General features: G+C 40.5%; 1 protein-coding gene across 1 annotated transcript in view; it reads right to left on the reverse strand.

Annotated features, from left to right (window-relative positions):
- The window catches only part of EIF2AK2 (eukaryotic translation initiation factor 2 alpha kinase 2), a 32,357-nt gene extending 25,614 nt beyond the window's left edge, over positions 1-6,743 (reverse strand). The window contains exon 1 of the mRNA XM_006910389.3: positions 6,555-6,743. The gene's annotated coding sequence lies outside the window, so the exon portion shown is untranslated. The remainder of the gene's footprint in view (positions 1-6,554) is intronic.
- Between the last annotated feature and the right edge of the window lie 6 nt (positions 6,744-6,749).

Here is a 6,749-nt window from a genome sequence, read left to right on the forward strand (position 1 = left end):
ACATGGGGTAAGCAGAATTTCCTTTATATGATTTGTCTCGGACATACACAGATCCAGAGAAAACTTTCTTTAAGTCTTTCTCCCTCTTTCATGGACTGCACAATCAAGCTAATTTCTCCAAAATTTTCTACTTTCAAAACTCAACTGGCCAAAAAAAGAAAGGGTCTTTCTCTTTAATTCTGCTCTCTCCTTCCACTGAGTGTTAATTGCCAGTATGTCCACTTGCTTGAGGAGGTAAAAAGGCTGCAGGAGTAGAATTATGTTGAGAGGGAAAAGGCTGAGTATACATGTACATGTATATATATATACATAAACATATATACACACATACATATATATGAAATCACGGAATTCATGAAACTATGAAGGATTTAGCTATACAAAAATAGATTTGCTTATGAAATTCCAAAAATTTTCCCTCTGAAATTTGCAAAAGTCAATTTCAGGACAATTTACCTGGGTAAATTATGACCCCAGTTTATGAGTCTCACTGGACCAAGAGAGTAGCAAGGTTTTAAATTATAAACAAAATCTAAAGGATATAGATCTAAATATAAGAGCCAAAACTATAAAACTCTTAAAAGACACCATAAGGGTAAATTTTCATAACCTTGAATTTGGCAATGGAATCTTTGCTATGACAGCAAAACACAAGCAATAACAACAACAACAACAAAAAAAAACAGATAAATTAGGCTTCATCAAAATTAAAAATATTTATGTACCAAAGGACACTATAAAGAAAATGAAAAAGACAATCTACAGAATGGGATATTTATAAATCATATATATGATACAGGTCTAGTATCCAGAAAATATAAACTCTTAGAACTATAACTCAGCAACAAAATGACAACCCAATTAAAAAATAAGCAAAGGACTGAAATAGATATTTCTCTAAAGAAGATGTGCAGATGGACATGAAAAGATGTCCGACATGATTAGCCATTAAAGAAATGCAAATCACAACCACAACTAGATACTATTTCACACCCGCTAGAATGGCAATAATAGTAATAATAATAATTCAGAAAACAAAAGTGTTGATGAGGATGTAGAAAAATTGTAACCCTATTACATTGCTGATGGGACTGCAAACAGTACAGCCTCTGCAGAAAAGAACTTGATGGTTCTTTAAAAAATTATGCTTAGAATAACCATATAATCCCACAAGTCTACTCCTAGGCCTATACCCAAAGAATTGAAAAATAGGTTCTCAAACGAATACTTGTATAGGAATGTTCACAGCAGCACTATTCACAATAGCCAAAAAGTGGAAACAAACCGAATGTCCATCAACCGATGAATAGTAAACAAAATGTGGTATATTCTCACATGGAATCTTGTTGAAATGAAGTGTAGAAACATCCTACAACATGGATAAACCTCAAAAACATGCTGAATTAAAGAGGTTAGGCACAAAAGGTCACCTTTGTATGATTCCATTTATATGAAACATTCAGGATAGGTAAATCCATGGAGACAGAAAGCAGACCCTGTTGACCTCTCATTTCTTGTCGGAAAGCTCTTTTGATTTTTCTTCTTCCAGGGTCATGCTTTCTTCCTAAGACTTTTTAATCTTCACACGCACTAAATGCTAGAGTTCCCCAAGGCCTGGTCCAAAGACCCTATTCACTTCACTCTACCCTTTCTCCTCATGATTTTTTCATGTCCATGATTTCGATGACCATCTATCTAGTCATTAAGTCTAAACTTTACGAATCACTTATGAACTTTTCTCTGAGTTTCAGATCTCCCACTTGGATGTCTTCAAAGGACTTAAAATTCAAAAGACCCAACACTGCATTTATGATCATCCCTTAAGTTGGTTTAGAGTTTCTTTTTGCAGAAAGTGACACCATCATCCATCTGTGTCTGAAAGTCATTAATCTGGGAGGCATCGTTGACATGTCCTTTCCTTAATTTCTAATCTACAACTAAGTCCTGACCCCTAAATCCTTCAACTTCTCAATGATGTCTATAGCCACCATCCTGGTTCAAGCCATCACCATCTCACTCTTGGACTGCTGCAAGAATCCTAGAACCAGGTCCTCATTGCCATAGCCCTGCTGCCATCGTGATTTTTTTCATTATGGTAAAATACACATAACATGAAAGTTACCCTTTTAACCATTTTTAAGTGTATAATTCACAGGTGTTAAGCACATTTACAATCTTGTGCAGCCATCATTGCCATCCATCACCAGAGTTCTTTTCATCTTCTCAGAGAGTCTGTACACATTAAACAATAATTTATCAATTCCCTGTCTTCTCGGTCTCTAGTAACCAATGATACTTTCCATCTCTATGAATTTGCCTATTCTAGGTCCTTCATTTAAGTGGAATCATACAACTTTTGTCCTTTTGTGCCTGATTATTTCACTTAGCATGTCTTCAAGGTTCAACCATGTTGTAGCATGTATCAGAATTTCCTTCCTTTTGAAGGCTAGATAACATTCCACTACATGTATATACAGTACCACATTTTGTTTATCCATTCATCTGTTGATGGAAACTGCATTATTTCAACTTTTTGGCTATTGTGAAAAATGTTGCTATGAATTATGTACATTGTGAATAATTTACATTGGTGTACATATATCTTATTTAAGTCCCTACTTTCAAATATTTTAGGTATATACTTAGAAGTGGAATTGCTGAATCATACTGTAATTCTACATTTAACAATTTGAGGAACCATCAAATAGTTTTCCACAGTGGCTGTACCATATTATTCTTCTACCAGAAATGCACAAAGGTTCCAATTTCTCCACATCATCACCAACACTTGTCATTTTTCTTTCTAAAAATTTAATAGCCACACTGTAATCTTTTAAAACACCAATCCAATTATGCAGTCCCCACAAGTCACCAAAATTGGTCTTGTCAAGGTTACCAATGGCTTCCCCATCTCTAAAACTAATAGTTAGTTCTGTCCTTGTCCATCTGACCTTCAACAAGCATTTGACATGGCTGCTAATTCCCTCCTCCCTCCTGTCCCTTTCTCGCCTTGGACTTCTAAGACACCATACTCTCCTGGTTTTCCTCCTTTTTGACAAGTGGCTCCTTCTCTGTCCCTTTCCTGGTTCTTCTTCATCTTTTTTTCCTTCTAAATATTATGTGTCCCAAGGCCCAGATCTTCTCTCTGATCTATTTACATTTACTACCTTGGTCATCACCTCTAGGTTTGTGGCTTTAAATTCCACCTACATAACAATTGTTCTCAAAAGTAAACTTCCAACACTGGCTGTTTCCTGACTCCCAACTGCTTCTGTCCAACATGCTCCCTCATGAAATGTTCGACTTAACCCCTCTGCTTCCTTTGCCTGTTGAACTACTATTTCTTATAGATCTTGGCTCAACTGTCACTTCCCGGACACCCCAGAAGAGGTCCTGGTTTGGTGCACTATCACAGCCCTTGTCACCATTATTGCAACTGCTTATTCAAAGGTCTTCCTAAAGAGATCATGACCTACAAGAGGGAAGGGACCAGGCTTATAAGGGCTCAATAATGAATGAATGAATATCAAAATATCTCCAGATCACCCTTGCCGCCATGATTTGTCACATGCTTTTCTCTCTGCCTGGAATGCAATATCTGCATCTTCTCTCTACCAGGCAATTCTGTCATGTGTGAGGATCAACACAACCTTCTTTGATGCTAAGGGGCAGCTAGTAACTCTACCACTTCACCTTGTCCAACTCCTATTGCAGCCCTGACTGCTTTTTAAAGTAGTCAGTGAGCTCTTCGGGGAACAGGTTCTATGCCTTACTCATTTTTGTATCACCAACAATCAGTGGCAAGTAGTAAGTGACAAACACTTGGATGGTGTACAATTGAATGAGACAATAATTTATTAAAATTAAATACTCCTTTAAGCCTCCGCATCTCCTTTTTCTTTGCCTGCTGTTTTCTGTGCATCCTTTCTTCGTTCATTCAGCAAATGCTTATCAACTCTCAGGCATTGTTCTGACACTGAGTATACAGACATGAACAAGACAGAAAAAGTCCCTGCCTACATTCCACTGAGGGAAGAAAAATGATCATGTGCAAAAACAAATAATAGGAGTGGATATTATGATGACCAGATGGCTGTAAGTGCTATGATAAAATTAAGCAAGGGTATGAGATAGAGAGTGAGTTAGTAGGTGGGGGCAGAAATATGAGGGAAGTGGTTTTAGATATGGTGGTCAAGGAAGACCCCACTTAGGAGGCAATATTTAAATCAAGCCTGAATGATAAGAAAGCCCATCATACCAAGATATGAGGGAGGAGTATCTCAGGCAGAGGAAACCCTCAGGCAGGAACCAGGATGGACTTTGGAGGGATAACGAAAAGGCCAAGGGGACTGCTGCCAGTGAACAAGGAGTAAGGGTAAGAAATGAGTCAGAGGTGGGCAGGCGCCATGGCATGTCGCCCTTGTAGGCCATGGTAGGGCTGTGGATGTTATTCCAATTGCAATAGGACGTTTCTAAGCTGAAAGGTAATGAGATTGGACTGATGTTTTAAATGATCAATCTGATGCTATGTAGAGAACAGAGTATGGGAACTGAGTATGGAAAGAGGAATGGAGCACGCGCAGAAGTCAGGAGACCAAGCAGAGGCTGCTGCAGTGGTTTGAGTGAGCAGTGGTGGTGGCTGGGAGCAGATTGCTGAAAGTGCCTGGATTTGAGCAAAGGCGACGCCTTCACATACTGCTTAGTGTGGCGAAGAAAGTGAGGTTTTTAGAGCCACAGAGCTCTGCGCTAGACACCTCTCTGAACCTTTGATTCATGACCTGAAAACACCTGATTCACAGGCTGTTGTGAGGAGTAAATCGGACAAAAAGCATTCGGCAGAGTCCCCAACCCCGGTGGTCCTCGATAAATGGTGTTCCTGGTCTGCAATTCCAAAATCCCAAAGCACTGAAAACTGAGATTTATTTTGTTTTCATTTGTTTGGTTTTTGGTAGATTCGTAGCCCCCTAAACTGGCATGAGCTATTTAGTGTCTTTAACATAGTGTGGTGCCTATTTATACATTTCACTGCAGAAATATGTTCTATTATAAAGTGTTGCCCCCAAATCCTCCTGAGAGCATTACATACTAGACAGGATTTATGCTGCATTTCCTTTCTAAAATCCAAAAGCTCTGAATGCCAAAACACACCTGGACCAAGGGTTTCAGATAAGGATTTGTAGAAGTACCATTATTTTCAGGAACCAAAGTGTCATCTAGTTTAGTCACAACCATGAGACCATATATAAGTTGGAGGGGGTCACAGATCTCAGAACAGTTGTTATGGAAGAGTTCTTAGTAATTACTTAACCAAAAGTCCAATCAAATGCTTTAAATCCTCAGCACTTACAACTCTTAAGTAACTGCTGATCATCAGAATGACAAGCCAGTTTGAATTTAAGTGAAATATTGTGTAAACTAATAGGTACTGAACTGGCATATTTAAAAAAGCACTTATAACTTTGGGGGGAAAAGAAGAAGCAGCAGGTTTCTTTTTAACAATTTTAAATAAATCTTGTTTTACTACTATGTTACCATTTTCTTAAAAGAAATCACCAGCAAATGTTACGTGTCCATCTTACTCATGCCCAGAATTACTTGGGCTGTGCCTTGGTCCCCTTAGGGCAGCCTTCAGGGCCCAGCCGCCTTCAGGGCCTGCACAATGGCTGGCATGCAACATGCAGTCAAGTAATATCTGATGATTTAAATGAATAAACTACAGGTCAAGTGTTGTGGATCTTCAGGTTCAAATAAGCAAACTGAAGAAAAAGCACAATCTGCCCAAGATTCTAAATTCCTAAGTGACAGCAGAGGGTGCATCGTTCAGCTTCTAATCGCAAGGGAATTTTAGTACCAAAGAAAACCACAGGCAATAGAAGTTTCATTATTCTGGAATTCAAAAGTGAAGTTATGAATAAGCATGCATTAAACAACTAACGAGCGCCTATTATGTACTAAGTGCTGGGGTTTATACCAGTGAACAAAACCCTGCTCTGGTGAAATTACTAATGGAGGAACATGGACAAACCCATAAAAAATGTCAAAGGATGAAAAAGTACTATGTTGAAAACTGAAGCAGAGTTAGGGGAACAGCGAGGAGAGAGTGGGGTTTCTGTTGGATGCAGGTCATCCGGAAAGGCTGCTCTGACAAATGACATTGAAGAAAGGCAGGGCAAAGTGAGGGATTGGTCCATGCCTGGTATCTGGGGGAAGAGCTTTTCAGGAAGGAAAAGACTTGTAGTGCAAAGACCCAGGGGGCAGGTACGTGCTCTTGGCTGTGTGCCAAGAACAGCAGAGTGGTCAGAGCGGAGAGAACGAGGGGCCTTGCCCGTGGGCCGACATGCGGTGTAGAGGTCGGCGGAGGGGGTAGGGTCGGGGGGTAGAGGATGCAGTTGGAGGCAGGGGCTAAGAGCAGGCAATTGGGAAACAATTATAACTGGCCAGGCAAGAGATTTGGGGGGACGGATTATTGAGCCAATCTACAGGTAATTCAGGCCTCGGTATTTCCCACTGGATCCACCGCCAACCCCGGCCCGGGCTATTAGTTCGTTACTTACTCTGATAAAAATTCTTTCACGAGAAGAAAATGGCTTTCAGTTCCCAGCGCGCTGCACGGATCCGGAAAAGGTCCCGCACCTCTGCTGCGGGCCTGGTACAGCGCTCCCGGTGCGACAGGGCCGGGGGTCAGGGGTCTCTCACCAGCATCCGCGACGCGGGCTGAGGCCGCGTGCTGGGCGCGCGCCTGGGCTCCC

The sequence above is a fragment of the Pteropus alecto genome, unplaced genomic scaffold, assembly GCF_000325575.1.
Source record: "Pteropus alecto unplaced genomic scaffold, ASM32557v1 scaffold61, whole genome shotgun sequence".
Taxonomy (NCBI): domain Eukaryota; kingdom Metazoa; phylum Chordata; class Mammalia; order Chiroptera; family Pteropodidae; genus Pteropus; species Pteropus alecto.